Here is a 16500-nt window from a genome sequence, read left to right as displayed (position 1 = left end):
CGAACGTGTTGTATAGTTTCTTGAGGTCTCACTAGCTTCGGCCTTATACCATGGCCTCTGTGCATGTTGCAACAATATCTTTCTTTTGGGCCCATCGGCCATGGCCACACCATTAATTTGTTACCAAACACCTATCGCCCCCTGACCAGTAGATGTAGGCACTACAGATGTTAAACCTTTCTTTTTCGAACTCCTTATTCCCGCCATAATTTCACAGTAATCATTTCCAATAACAGAAATTCATACAGTAGAGTGGCGGTGTCGGGGGGGAAATTCTGCCGGGGTCTGCTGGGCCGTCCGCAGACCCCCGGGCAGGGAGGCCCCAACTCCTCCCGCGTATCCCAAAAATGAGTATGAGGCACACGCAAGAAGCAAGGTGGTTCTGCTGTTTATTAAACAATGGCAGGGATGGGTCAAGGATCGTACGCGTCCGTCCTGACTCTCTCTCAAAATTCGTGGGGCTCGCAGGCCCTTTTTACCTCAGTATGACGCGCTACTTGCATCACCTGGGAAAGATAGCAAAAAACCTATCGTAACTCTGGATTGGTTCCTCGAGTGGTAGGGTTAGTATAGCATACGTATAGAGAACGCTGTTAGTGGTTAAGGGTCAGTCAGGTGGTATACTTGGGTTGTCCCTTATATTAGATACATGAAAATTGTTACATGAAGACCCCTGATGATTGGTTAATGTTAATGGCGTCAGTGATAAGTGCCCCATGTTCTGATTGGTCCACTCGCGAGCCCCCCAGCTTGGGACCATCGTTGTTCCCAGCTCGCGGTGCACCTGCCAGTTGCAACAATGTATATCTATGTGTTTGTGCAGACAATGCGTGGATTTGTTCATAAGATTGAGAGCAGACTTCTCCCACCGCCGCAGATGCCCATTGAGTCGCTTCATTGTTGCTGCCTGTGTCTCAAAACGTGGGACCCAGGCGCCTCCTCCCTCCTGGGCCTGGCACCCTGTCAGGTTCGGCTTGGTCACGTGAGGAGAGACCGTGGTTGAGGCAGAATTCTGCACATTTAATGTTGCATTTTCCACTGTGTGTCTGGCTTAGTTTGCAGGTGTGACCTTGGCTTCGGCTTGTGGTATGCGAGTTTGCAACATTGCTCCCTTGGCTGTCTGTTCTCGCTGGGCTCATTCTGCAGGGTCAGCAATTGTGCTCTTGCTCGTTCAATGTTCATGGAGGCTCTTGCTTGCGGCCTACCTGGGCCTGGTGCATAGGTGGGGATGTTTGATGCACAGCACTTTGAGTTACGGTATCATATTGCTTTATCCCCAGTATCATGTCTTTGTTATATTTCTCATTGCAATGCATGGGTTAGGAAAAGCGTCAGCAAGCATTTTAGATGAGTTCGTTGTGCGTCTTGCGTTTCTGCATTTTGAAAAACCTATGTGAAAAATAATAAAGATGCGCGTCAGTGGGTGTGTCCATCACCTACGTCATAGCACTGAATATGTTCTTCGTGTGGATTGGTGTGGGGGGTGTCCAGTGTGCCTGTTTGCACGGGTGTTCTGACCGTTGGCTAGGTCGTCATGGCATCTCTAACGATGTGCTTATTTACTGTTGAATGGTTCAGTCGAGTTCATCCATGCCGCAGGTGTCGGCTTGGGCAGGGCAGGCTGGTGGGCAGACTGGTGGGCACATCCGTATGTTCCTGTACCAGGGTATTTGGTCGTCTGGTAGATAGGCAAACTCCTCTTGTGGCGGGTGTCTGGGCCGCGATCCTCTAGGCCAGGGGCGTGAGGGGATTGGTGGGATTCTTTTGTCCCATTCTCCCACTTCAGCGGGTTGCCGATTCCTATGATAACTGGAATAACTGCTCAGAATTTAAACGTCTTTCACATCCTCACAGACACTCATCATGTGCCCCCCTTCTTTTTCGAAGGTCTCCTCACTGCACTCAATTGCGTTTTCCGCACCTAACCCTCTCCCATTACCCCCATCACTCATCGCATTTATTCTGGGCGCTGCCACTGTAATCTTGTGAGATGCATGCGGTCTTCTTCTGATAAACCGAACATTATTACCTGCAACTGGATCACCAACCTACCCCGAAATCCCTAACTTCACATAGTGTCTTCTTTCCCACTCCCGAGCTCTAGCTGTTTGTGATTGCTATTGCTATAGGTATTGTTATTCATATAGCACATATAACACCTACCACCAGGCCATCAAAGCACTGTCGTTCAAAACAATCAGTGTTCCCCTAGTGTGACTACATAAACAGAAGGGTTTTGAGTCTCTTTCTGATGTTGAGAACATTATTAGACTCTGTAAGGTTGTGGGAGATTTCATTGCAAATTTTATGGGATCCTTTTTCCTCTTCCAAATAGCATCTGAGTTCTTTCATTTTCTGCCTCTCCCCGTAATATCGAGGGAAACACTTGCATCAAGCAAAGAAAAATTGTGCTTTTTCATTTCTGAAAGGTATCTCAGCCTCCCTTCTGCAAAGCACCATGGGAAGATATAGCAAATCTTTTGGGGAGCTGGGGGCACCCTCTTCCCCATCGAATATTTTGAAAAATTTTACATGGATTTACCGAAAGCCTGTCCTTGAAATCGAATCATTGCTTTGTACCCAAGTTGTTTCTTACTTGGTCCAATTGTGCCTGGCAGTTTTTGTGCTTCGGCTTGACAAATTCTGCACTTTTTCTTTACAGGAAAATGAATGGGAGGAGGCCGAAAAACAGTGTTTCTTTTGCTTTCTGAACCTATTAGTTGAACAAGTTATGTGTGAACGGCTGAAGGCCATGGCTAGTGGGTGCAAAAGAAACCTATTGATGTAACATATACAGTATCCACGGCTGAAAGCCATGGCTAGTGGTCTCCAAAGAAACCTGTTGGTGAAACATGTACAGTGACCATAGGTGAAGGTCATGGCTAGTGGCCCAAAAGTATCCTATTGGTGCAACATGTACAGTGTCCAAAGCCAAAGGCCTGGGTTAGTGGGCCCCAAAGAGACTTATTGGCGCAACATGTACATTGGCCATCGACAATGGCCATTGCTGAAGGTCATGGCTAAAGGGCCCCAATGAAACCTATTGGTGGAACCGGTTTTGTGGCCATGGCCAAAGGCCATGACTAGTGGGCCCCAAAGAGACTTATTGGTGCAACATGGACAGTGGTCACGGCCATGGGCCGTGGACATTAGCCGTTGCTAGAGGTCATGGCTAGTGGGCCTCAAAGAAACTATAGTATAACAAAACCCTTCACATTCAGTGAACACATTTTAGTTAGGAGAGAGTTAAAGTGGTAAGATTTAATGTGACAAGTACATAGCAATGAAACCTTTGCAATTCAGGGAAAAAATCTTGGTTAAGAGAGAGTTAAGGTAATCAGATTTAATCCAACAAACCCCTGAAATTCAACAATCGCATCTCAAGCCAGTCCACCTTAACTATCCGCCCCCTGTTGCACAGTATATGACTATAATGATGACATCACAGATTATATCATTGATGACATCACAGATGACATCACTAGCGACTTCACTAATTACATCATACATGACATCAGTGATGTCACTGGTTTGATTAATTACATTTTAAAATAAGACAGCTCTGTTTTTTAATATAACATATATGTACATATTTCATCCTTAAAGGGAAGGGTGCTAAGCCAATCAGGTGGCTGGAACAGTGGGTGAGAATACACAATCCCTGACTGCTGTTCGAGCCGCTGAAGGCTCTTCCCCAGATAGTGCAATTTTTTCTCTTTTTTTAAACATGGGGAGGCAACAGGCATTCTTTCCTGTGGCCTCCCCAACCCCCCAAACCTCAAATCATCAAAAATGTCTCCCCCATCCACTCCCTCCCTCCCCACGTACCTGTGGGACCAGAGCTTTGAGCTCCAGTCCACTGCATCTTCCGTTCCTGCTGTCATAGACATGGAAAAGGGGCTTAGGGCCTCATGACGACTCCGGCGATAACCCTTAAAACTGGCTGTAACAGATTTACCTATGCAATTACAGCTCTGCCAAATACCGTCAATTGTGTTACAGCCAGGGGAATTACAGCTTGCCCAATTACAGCCATCAGAATTAGCCCCAGCTATAATTCTGCTGATACAGCAAAGCACAATTACTGTTGCATCACAAGTCTTGAAATGGCGGAATGATCGCCGAAATGTTGGCACTAATACTGCTGAAACCTTCATGCATACAGGTGCCACAAATAAAGCCACAGGTGAACCCAATCCACTCAAGAGGGCTACATAGGCCACACAATTCCCCAAACACAGTTCCCAACACCATGCTGCCACTATCCATGATGAGATGGGACATGCAGCTGCTCATGCTGCATCTGGAACTACAGAGGCAGGAAAACCGGCCCAGGGCACAGGATCCAGAGAGGAGGAGGAGGAGGTTACGCCAATTACAGGGAGGTCTCATATCCAGGGTCAGGCCCTCACCCTGGGCCTTCACAGACCGTCAGCTGGTAACCAGGCACCACCTCACCAACAAGGAGATCATATGTGAGCTGATCACCACTATCCAGGGGGTCATAGAGAGCAGGATTAACATCAGGACAGCTGTGCCCCCAGTGCTAAAGCTAATGTCTGTCCTGAAATTCCTAGGACGGGCATCTTCCAGCACTCCGTGGCCATGCTGCACGAAATGTCACAGTCAACATTTTGTTCCATACTAGTCAAGGTGCTGGAAGCCCTGCTGCACCATGTTTCATGGCACATCTCACTGCCCACCACCCCAGCACAGGTGTACACCATGAAGGCACGATTCAATGCCATTGCACACACGCAAAATGTCATCACAGCCATAGAATGCACCCATATGATGTTGGTGCCCCCACAGGTGCACAAAGCAGTATACTGCAACAGAAAGCACTACCACTCTCTGAATATGCAGGTGACCTGCAATCCCGACTTGTACATCACACACTGCTGTGCCCACTCCCCTGAGTGTACCCGCCATGCCATGGGCCTATGAAACAATACACTGCCTAGATACATGGAAAGGCACAGAGGACAATGGACGTGGATAGTGGGTGTGTATAATGCATGCACTGACAAAGCAAAGTATAATTTGGACCAGCCCTCATCCCGAACTAATGACCCCGAAAACCCTACAAAACCAGTACATTCTAGGGTATTACCCAAATTGGTCGTTTACAATTGTTCGAATGAACAATTGACCGAATTTAAAGGGTCACAATTGACCTTTTCACAATTGACCGAATATATACATATATATATATATATATATATATATATATATATATATATATATATATATATATATATATATATATATATATGGGTTTTGGGGGGTTTGGCGTTGGGTGGGGAGTTGTGGGGGGTTTCCCCCCACATATATCGTACAATTGACCTTCACAATTCTGTCAATTGTGAAAAGGTCAATTGTCATTCGAGCAGTTGTAAAACGATCAATTCGTATACAACCCATTCTAGATGTATCTGTATGAATACACATATGCACATTAACAATAAGGATAACCAACACACACACATGAATACAGGTACCACAATGCAGCATGATAGACCCATTATCAATGTTACACTACATGTGACATGACAAACCACACCAATGGCCCTGACAATTCCACAGCCAAGTACCCAGGTACACTCCGCCATCAATGTTGAGCCGCTGCCACCAGAAGCCTACGAAGGCCCGAGAAACCATCCATCAGGGCACATGCTCGAGAACAACATACAGGCACAAGACAGCCACCATGTCATCTTGAGATGGCAACTATAGACCCTGGAAATTATATCTGCTGCAAGAGAACAGGGTGCATGTGTTAACACTACAATGCACAAAACGCTTGATACAACATGTACATGCAGTGACATTGATACATGCCTTGCAATTAAGCCCATATGCATGCACATGATGCCAGATGCCATGAAGGAGTGAATGTCAACACCTACACAATACACTGTGACTGACGGCTCTGACCTTTCTGCTTGCAGGAAACTCTGGATGCCCGCGGTTGCCTTGGCTCATGACACCTGTGCTGGATTCACAGATACCACAGGAGTTGGCCAACCAGCAGTACTACCAGAAAGTGGTCATAACCTAACTGAGTATTTTCATGCACACAAATAATTTGTGTGTTTCAGGGCTGCTTCTGCCCCTATGTATATGTATCATATGATGTGACTGGACTCTAAAGAAAGTTCTGTAAGGACATATGAGAAGGGTAAGATCCACACATATAGAACCGTTTAAATGTTTAGTTCCCGAATGTCAGTGATGAAAACCACCTGGCCTAGATATGTCAATAAAGAAAAAAAAAAGGGAGCCAGACATGTGATGACATCAGTGATGTCATCAAGTACATTTGTGATGTCATCTATGATATCATGGGTGTTAATCCTTGCAGTACACAGTGGTGGAACGAGTTATGGTTGCTTAGCTTACCATAACTGCTGAATTTCTGTTTATGTTTCGGTTTTACTTGTCACCATAGTATGGATAGGTTATTATTAGTGCAAAGTAACTATAACATCCCTTTAAAAAAGATTTTGCACTGAATTTCATAGGTTTTTTTACGGCAACTGAACCATCACGTCCCTTTAACAATGATTTTTCACTGAATTTGATAGGTTTTTAGTAGCACAACTTAACCATAAACAAGTTTTTTCACTGAATTTCATAGATTTTTACCAAGATACCCTTAATTTGTATAGATGTACCATACAACATATGGCACCCCCTGTCCACATGCTGATAGCCCCTGAGTCCCGGGACTATGCATCTGTTCGCAGACATCAGGTAGCATCCAAACTGCTCAAAAAGGTCAGGGGTTCTCTTACATTATTGTACCATGCAGCAAAGGCACATAACATATAAAAAGAGCACCACATACGTGAATTTCAATAAAAAATGCAGTAGGTCTACAAACTCTGTACTTACCAAAGGAACAGCACAACTGCACAGGATATGCACCATAATGGAATGCACCAACAAAACAATAATGCATGCTTCCAATAATATTACCTCAGTGCTGCTTTACATAGAAACTAAGAAGGAACTGTTAGTTGAAGAACTTCAAAGTACTGAGAGCAAAACCACACTACTATGTGGTAAGTATAACTGCACAGTTTGTTCACTGTACAATAGTAGAAACATGTTTTTTGTTCTTTTTACTCAGAAATGGCAAGCACCCTAGAATGGCTGGAAGAGAACCTCCCTCATGACAAAATGAGTTAAGATAGTAACCGTATTGGTCTAAAAAGTAAGACATTTAATACACATTGCTTCACATATACCTGACAGATATTGTTTCTTTAACAGTACATACTGGAAATGAAGAAAATGCACCAGAAGCAGCACCTCTTCCACAAGGACACACGTGCAAAGAAAATGAAACAGACTCAAAATAAAATACTCGACAGCCTGGCTGCAAAAAGTGAGCAATTGCTGAACAATTTTGCCACTTTAAACGATTTTGTACAGGGATATATTATGGAAAAAATAAAATACCACTGCCTCACCTGCACCTGTACCCCTTACCCCTTTCCCAGCCAACCATCACCACAAATTCCCTGTAAAGAGAGACGTTACGTTGAGACTTCAATCCCTTCCTCCCTTGATGCCCAACCTGTACAAAACTCCAATTTGTACAGGTTGGGCATCAAGCTACCCCTTCCCTTTCCTAATTGTGTCTATTTATATGTGTAAATAAAGTTTTATATGTATACTGTTGCTGTGTGTGTGTGTGTGTGTTTTCCTTTTTTTTAAATCCTATTATAAGTCTACAAAGCACGGTACTGTCCGGGATGCCTGCAATTAAGCAAAATGGAGGTCCATAGGACACCACACATGTCCGGCCTGTCCTCAATCAAGATGGAGGTGTCCTTAGGATGGCATGCCTCTCCCCATGTCTGCAAACTTGTGATGCACCTTTAATTAGTTGTAGGAATCCACGCCTGTCCGCCGGACACCTACGCGCCTGCGTATCTCATCCTCTGTGTCTAGGTAACACTACACCTGTCCGGCATTTCTGAAAAAAGTTGTGATGTACTTTGATTAGTTTGAGGCACCCACCCATGTCCGACGACACCTGGGCACATGCACATCCCACCTGGGTCCTAAGAACTCTGCGCCTGTTCAGAAATAGCTGCTGCATGTGTGTTGCACTTTTAATTAGTTCGGGGAGCCCAACCTTGTGGGTAGCACACCTTTGTACATGCGCACAACGTATACCGTGCAATTGGTGTCCTGCGGGAAGCCATCCCATTCAAGAACATTTGCGATGTCACCATGTGACCGCACCCATGCTGAGCATCAGCCCTTATTTGCGGGCACGGTGTGGGCCCCCTGTTAAGAAGGATTTCTGAAATCTGTCCAGGAGGGGAAGAGGTTCAGAAGGCCAACGTAGTTTCTTGGAACTGGTTAACCTCTGTACAAACCAGACCAATCAGGGTAGCTATGGCAGGCGGTCAAGACTAAGGGCATCATTACGACCCTGGCGGAATGGGTTAACGGGTCCCGCAAATGGATGCAGACCCGTTAAACCCATTCCGCCTGATTACGAGGTCTCCTTGTGGGACACGGTAAGGACGCCTGGTAAAACCAGGCATCGTTACCGGGTCCCGCAAGGGGACCAGGGAGCTAACAACGGGCCGGTCGTAATCGACCCATTGTTAGCTCCCTGCACCCATTCCCATCGAGCCCTATGGGGGCTCGAATGGGAATGGGGAAGGTCCAGGCCTGGGTTCCATGAGGGGGGAATTACCGGGCCCTCCAAACTCGGAATGGCCCGGTAATTCCCCATTCAGGGAACCCAGACCCGGTTTTGGAGGCAGCCATACCGCCAATAGCGGCATGGCTACCGCCAAAGCCATAATGAGGTCCTAAATCTCAGGAGGGGTGAGGGTGACTGAAGGACCTCAATGAGCACACAAAGCAAGGACACTTACAAATTATTACAGACAGGTGTTATATCAAAAATAGACACTTTTATTACAAGGCCTTTGTAACATAGACCATAGCAAAGAATCACAGTAACACTAAGTAAACCAATAAAGGAGTGACTGCACAAAATATGTTGACAACCTAGCGGGGAAGGAAACAGGCAGTGCAGTTATTCTTTAGACCCAATTCAACATCAGATATTCACCTAAGAGGCAGTCCAAGCCCTAAGAAGAGGGGAGCCTTGTGCTCATTAGTACATGTATGCCAACGCACGCGGTTGTTCCAATGGGCAAAACAGGGTCTCTTCAGTGGGCTCTAGTAGGATTAAGATAAGCGGTGTTTTTTCACTCACCGTTATCTGGGACAATCGATATGGCCCTATATGTCCATTTGCGAAACCGGAAATAAAGAGCAACATTTCAGCATTCATGATGTAAGAAGCCGCAGAAACAAGAACTTTCACCTGTCAAAATGGAAAAAAGACTTGTGTTCTCCCACACGGAGCACCAAGGACCATCATTAAATTGTTTTTCTAATTTGCCATACATCAAGACAAGGACACAAAAGGACAAACAACATTGTCAGCTCCAAGTTATTTCATGGAGCTTACAATTTCTTGTGAACATTCTTTGAAAAATAAAAGCCCTTGCAACATTGCACACTATTGTTGATGTATTATTGAAATATTCACTTACAAAATACTATTTATGGCAAGACAGAGAAGGTACACTGTGTGTGAGCAGGTCTGTTTTATCCTGTGTTTATCTTCCTGTTTGCGCGCGCGTGGGTGATGACATGCCACGTTGGGCTATGTTGACCACGAACGTAATGAAAATAGCTGGAGCAGATCATTGGCACAACTGATGTCAGCTTCGGGGTCGGGTATTTTGATTTATTGCCGCACCCTCACTTAAGATTAGTGCGATCGGTCCATGCATAAGATTAGCTCAAGATGGCTGGGCCCAACACGTTCTTTTCACATCTGTAAAAGTGAGGAAAACTAAGGTAAGATGCATAGGAAAAATGACTTGCCCAAAAGATTGGTACAATAAAATTGCACTCTGTACACATATTTGTCGAATCCATATACCAATATCATATTGTTTGCATGCATGGCTGTATTATGTTGCGGTGGGTGTGGCCAGGGCCTAGATTCTTGGGTGCATAGCCTACCGTCTAGCCTATGGACATGCAACGAAGAGTCTAGGCCCTGGCCACACCCATTGCAACATAAAACAGCCATGCATGCAAACAACTCCACAGTTACCACAGCCCACAAACATTACAGCCACCTGCGGCCCTACCCACTTCAGTTCACATACTATTGTAGTACTTCCAACCAATGCACAAACTCTTCAATACATGGCCTCTGCACCCAAGACTCTATTAGCTGCCCGCAACCTATACATCATAATAAGGTAAACTACCCAAGAATCTGCCCAGTGGCCACAATCCAAAAACGTAAACCATCCACCTAAAGCCCTGTCCACTTCTGTGCTCAAAGTATTCCAACACTTCACCCAGTGGGCACACTCCTGGGCTGTTGACTCCATCACCTCCAGCCATGCACCCAACACTGTAGTAGCTGGACACAATCATCACAACATAACACATCCATTCACACAACAATCTGTACACTGCTCACAAGCCACACACATAAGCCAAAAACCTGTAACCCTGTCTGCTTCTAAATACATAGTATTGCAATGTGTACAAGCATTCACCACACTCTTCACTCCAGTGAACCAGCCACCCAAGCCCCTGTACACTTTCCTAGACATACTATACACCCTCAACAATACAAACAGTAAGTATATCATTATTGGTATCTTACTTCTTTGTAATCTACACATTGCATTCTGTACACATATGTGTGCATTCCATACACCACTACCACAATGTTGACAACATGTCTATATTATGTTGTGGTGGTTGCGGCCAGGGCATAGACTCTTGGGTGCATGGCCTCTGGCCATGCACCCAAGAGTCCATGGGCTTACCACACACAACACAGCATAATACACCCTATACAAAAATCCTCATATCATCTACAATCCACTCCCCTTCCCTAATTAAGCCTGCCTGCAGTCAACACATAAACTGTTTGCGTCAGGACCTATCATACCCTAATGAAGGCTGCTCGCCTGAGGACCCATCCGTGAACAGCCGTAGTATTCGTGGACACCGCGCACACACCACTGTCTTCTTCCACTTAAACAAATACATCATATGAACCATTTTTCACTCCTCCACCATTTCCAGCAACTCTTCCCACCAGCAGATGCCTCAAAGCATGTTTTCGAGCCCCTTTCGCTGCTGCACTATCCTCGGATACAACATGGTGGTCTTTTCCAAAAATGATGACGCCCATCACGTTTATCGCCAGCAAATCAGCGGGCATGCTGTATGTCCGCAGACATCATGCTGCCCTCCGGCCCAATCAAAGTCCTGGCTGCGGAGCGAACAGGGAAATTGGGGCACGGAGCAGAGCCAGATATCACACATTTTTTGGGACCTACATTTTACCTGTTTTAAAACTCCTGGACAGATTTTCACCAAATTTATAAAAGCATGCTTTTGGGACCAAGCCACTGCTCCTGCTGCAAATTTGGTGAAAATCCGTCTAGCGATGTGGGCTGTATGCATGCGCAAACGTTTGCTACATTCAGTCTATGTTTGGGTCCCGCTCCAATAACTTTGCGGCCTTGACGAAACCTCACTGCTATAAACATACAGAGCAGGCTATACACTTTTTTTTGCAAAGTTTGGTGAGGATTCGTCCTGGGGGAGCAAAGTTATAAGCTGCCCAAAAAGTGGTCTTCCTATGGGTTTAGCAACTTAACTACAACTACACGCCCGCTACCGCAGGCCGTGTAATACACAACCGTAAAACATCAAAGTATACGTATACCGAGCTTGCACATGCTTGACTGCAACTAACATAGAAAAGCCATAAAGACATGCATGGAAGCAACAGGCCCACTGAAGTGAATGAGGAAGGGGAGACAGGCTTTGAGTACATGGAAGGGCTGGCATGATCGCTGCAGCAAAAGGCAAGCAGAACGATGCACCCAGCCAAGGACGAGTGGGGACGGGAAAGTTCCTGGTTACCAAGACGATAAGCCACCTGCAAGAAATTCAGGCTAAAATCCTCATAATTGCAGGCGAGAGAGCTCCATTCCGTGGTCTCAACACACATGACGAGCAGAGCAGGACAATGCCCATTCATTCAAGGTAGACGGAGAGAAGCTGGTCCCATCGAATCAGAGGTGGAAAGATACAAGTGCTGCTTATGAATTAACAACTGAATGCACTCTCCCTGGCTTAGGTGATCAGAGATGGCAACATTAGGAAACACACAGTCCCTCCATGTGCATTCTCATTGATTTGAGAAGGTACACTCAGCCTCGTACCGTCTAGGTTCCCAGGAGTGGCAGGACCCACTCTGTCCAATCCAGAGTCACCTTTCATGTGAAGGTATAATATGTTGAAGGAGCCAATGGCCTTCCCACGATCTTGAAACATTGTAGGTTGACACATGTAGAGGCGGTCCCAAGAGGACCTACCAGATATGACTACCCAATAGTCGTATTAACCCGTATAGGATACATACATGGTTCGCCTAATCTGACCAATGTGAACGCCCAGTAGGTTTCGGGGACGGAACCTGGTTTTGTCATGTCACACCTGGATAAAACTGGGTGACACACATGCAGAATATGAGAATCCTGGATAATTGTTTTTGGTTTTTTTGTTTGTTCCCTGTCATTTTCTTAAATAATACAGAAGTAAACCTTGCCTAATAGCTGAGTCTAGCGTTGTAGTGATGGGGAGTTTTTGATGGGCCAGAGTGTCTCTCTGCTGGTAATCGAGGTGACTGCTATAGGGCCTCTGTTGCTGCGGGACACTATCCCACTATCAAAACAATTGATGCACTATATGGCTTTGCTTTGTTGCAACATCTGTCACACGAATACAAGTGTAGAAGCTTGGTTGCCTCCTTTCTCTTGATTTTTCCAAACAGACACTATCGTTCTATGATACTCCATCTACGTTGCAACCTACTCCACACTAAGGAGGTCTTGAACAGGAGGGAGGCTACCGAACCTTTGGCTTGCAGAAATTGTAACGCCACTGACATCATAGAGACTATCAAACACTTGTTTATGGACTGTCCTTGCTTTGATTGATATTTTATTTCTATCGCGCTCGTACACAAGTGTTTCAGAGCTTGCATTTTAAACTGATTTCCTATTTTAATAAAATTGTGGATGCAAATACAAATTTTGACCTGACTGAACTGTGGAAAAGACTCCTGAATCCGACATCATTTGCTGATGCAGTGGCTGTCAGTGCATTCGTAAAAGCATGGCAAATCCCAATATTTAAAGAACGGTCTTAAAAATTATTTTAATTATTTGCTCACAAAAGTTTATTTTATTTACTGTCATTCCCATACTTATTATGATGATGTTTTCCATTAAGTGCACTTTCTTTTACCTTTCTTTTTTTCTTTCTTTGTATCTGTGTAATGTATCAATGTATCATTTTAGCCCTTTACTGCTTTATTTTTGTAAAGGTGGTTCTTATAAACCATTTGCAAATAAAATATTATGAAAAATAAAAAATTGAACAATTGTTAATAAATGAATCAGTGAAATGTGCTTTTTTTTATATCATACCCAGCATGTCTTGCTATTCAGAAGGTGTAAGAGACAAGATGGAAAGAGAAGCCCACAGAAAATAAGAATGCCACAAATCAGAAGTGTCCTTTAATAATCATGTGATCTAACAGTCATCATACCAAACCCGGGGAGTGGTTTATATTTTGCCACCAGGTTGGTAGGTTATCATAATTATCATGTGTTTTGATATAGAGGTGAAGCTATGTAATGCAACATTTGTGCTTCTCTGAATTTGCTATCACAACAGCTGTCAAACAGTGAACCTGTGACCTCTGAACCTGCTCTGTATGATGGGGTGCAATAGCTGCATACAGCTGTAGATCAGGATACTGATGCAGCAGGGCACAAGTGTATACCATGCTTTTGACATGGAGTTTTCTGAAAGGGGGTCTTTTTTGGAGAAACACGTTATGGAATGAAATGCCTGCATAATGTTATTATTAAAACAAATACAAAATCCAGGGCTTCCCTGCTCTTTCCAGATGGCAATCCTTCACAATAAATCCTGAGCCAAAAAAGTTTAGAATCACCCTCCTAAGGGTTTGGCACATCATCAAGGCAAATATTTCTACTTTGGACATCTACATTGGGGTGCTATGACCCAGGTTTGTGTTGGGATTTGGCTCAATTCAACAACTTGGGATTTCATCACCTAGATGGTCATTAGCAACCAAAGAGGCCTGTGGTAAGTTTGGACCGTGAAGAGAGACCTATAAAGGAAGGGTTTCAGCTTGCACACAAACCAAACCACTGCAAAACCCTCTTTTTAATTTGGTCCAGCTCCACTCTTGGTTGGTCAAATATCTGCTAAAATATGCATAAGGCTGCTCTACCCCCTCAGAGTTTATCTGTACTAACAATACACCAATTCTGAATTCACAAGCATCTATCTGAATAATTGATTCCTGCCCATAATCTGGGATATTTAGAACTGGGACCTTGCACAAACATCCTTCAAGCTCTGGAACACTGTTCAGCAGGTAGCGGCACATGTAAACTTCTTTGGAATCTTCTTAGAGGTGACATCATTGAGTGTAAGGGCAAGTTTCCCATAGCCCTTTATAAAAGGCCTGTAGTAACCCATGAGGTCCAAACAGGTTCACATCTTTGTTTGGGTATCGGGAATATCTCACTTGTCATTACTGTCTGGACTTTCCCTTGCAGATGCTGTTTCTTACTGTCACCCAGGGGGTGTCCTCAGTAAGTAGTAGTACCCTGGGCTAGCTAGAATTTTAATTCATTGGTAGTCAAGCCAACCTTCTGCATGGCTTGTGGCACCTTCCCAGGTATGGCTGAAAACAGCAAATTCATCTATATAGGCAACACTGACGTCTTCTAACCCATATAAGACTTGATTCGCCATCCTCTGAACGGTGGCATGGGCATTTTGAAACCCAACATGCATAACAGTGACCTGGTAGGGGACTTTTGGAGTGCAATACTGCATCTTTTTCAGTTATCCTTCGCTTCCAGAGCTCTGCTGTGTGGTCAAAGATGATCATGAACTTGGCAGCTCAGTCAATGAGCTAATTTGATATGAGGACGGGGAGTGCATCTGTTTTAGTGGCAGAATGGAGCCCTCTATAGTCCACACAATAGAGGTCTTCAGTATACCACGGAGATACAGGCAATACATCCGTATAATGTTGTCAAAAAGGACATGTATTTCATTAAATGGTGCAGAAAGGAAGCTCAAACCAATGTCAAGGGTCCCAACAAATGGACGAGTGTTGGATGGGGCTTTCCAACAGTACCTTAAATCAGGTATTGGTGGTCCGATGTTGTCAAACCAGGCTTCTTAATGTTTTGCAAGTGGGTTGAACGGGGCTCAGATGCATTGATTTGGGGTGATCCAGACAGGGAGCAGTCATTGTGTTGGGCTTGAGATGAAGCTCATTGTGGTCTGATGCATCGTTCCAAGGATGTGGTTAGTGAGGCCAATGGGGCCAGTTCAATGGTAAAGCTGTGGGTCAATGAATAAGATGCTGGAGGGTCAAGGTGCTTTCAAGATGTAGTGGCTCGATCACTTCCACAATGGTGAGCTTTTGTTCGAGCCAGAGCAAGCAACACGCTCAGCTGGTGTGGTGCAGCCACAAACTGGTTTGAGGACCAGCAACAGTAATTTGAAGAGGTTGTAATAAATGGCAACATCTGCTCTAAAGGTCTTTTTGGTCTGAATGCCTTTTGAACACAGTTGATGATTATTTGGTACTGGTTCAACACAGTAGAAGGTAGGGGAACAGCTGCTTTGCTACTTCTAGTGCTGAATACAGGGGCTCAAGCACAAGATGAGTGCTTGATCTCAACGACCCAACACAGGAGAGTCTGACTTACAACTTCTGGAGTACTTCACCTCCCATATGGTCCTGGGTAGACATGTAGCTGACAGCGAGGCAGGTCTTGCTCCAACAGCAGTTCACCCCACAAAGTGCCATGGGGATGGGTAAGAAGCAGAGCTTTCTGCTATCTTTCAGCAGGTCTTCTTCACCTCACTGGCTGATGACCTAGGAATTATAAACTCTCCCAAACAAGGTCCAAATTCAATCTTCTTGCAGTCCAGGAATGAATCAAAGAAAGAGGGTGGCTTCTTTTTGAGGAAAACAAGCCACAGGAGATTGCTTACAAGCCAGCCTGCATTAAGGGGCTCAATACCTGTTAAGGTAACAGGTGACTTGTGCCTTTCTTCACCATTTCTAAAGTGTTTTTTCTGTGCAAGAAGGGTTGGAGAGAGGAGGGAAAGAGAAGTCCACATGATTGAAGATTCCTTCCCCCCCTTTGATACTTCTCTTCCTGCATGTGTAAAACCACCCTCTTTTCAATCCCTAAACTTTAAAAAACCTTTTGTGTACAACCCCCTATTGTGAGGTATACTTTGTTTTGGAAATCGGTTTATCAGACCACCCAGATGGCAATC

Source organism: Ambystoma mexicanum, chromosome 12 (genome assembly GCF_040938575.1).
Source record: "Ambystoma mexicanum isolate Mex_15411 chromosome 12, UKY_AmexF1_1, whole genome shotgun sequence".
NCBI lineage: Eukaryota > Metazoa > Chordata > Amphibia > Caudata > Ambystomatidae > Ambystoma > Ambystoma mexicanum.
This window is presented reverse-complemented; position numbering follows the sequence as displayed.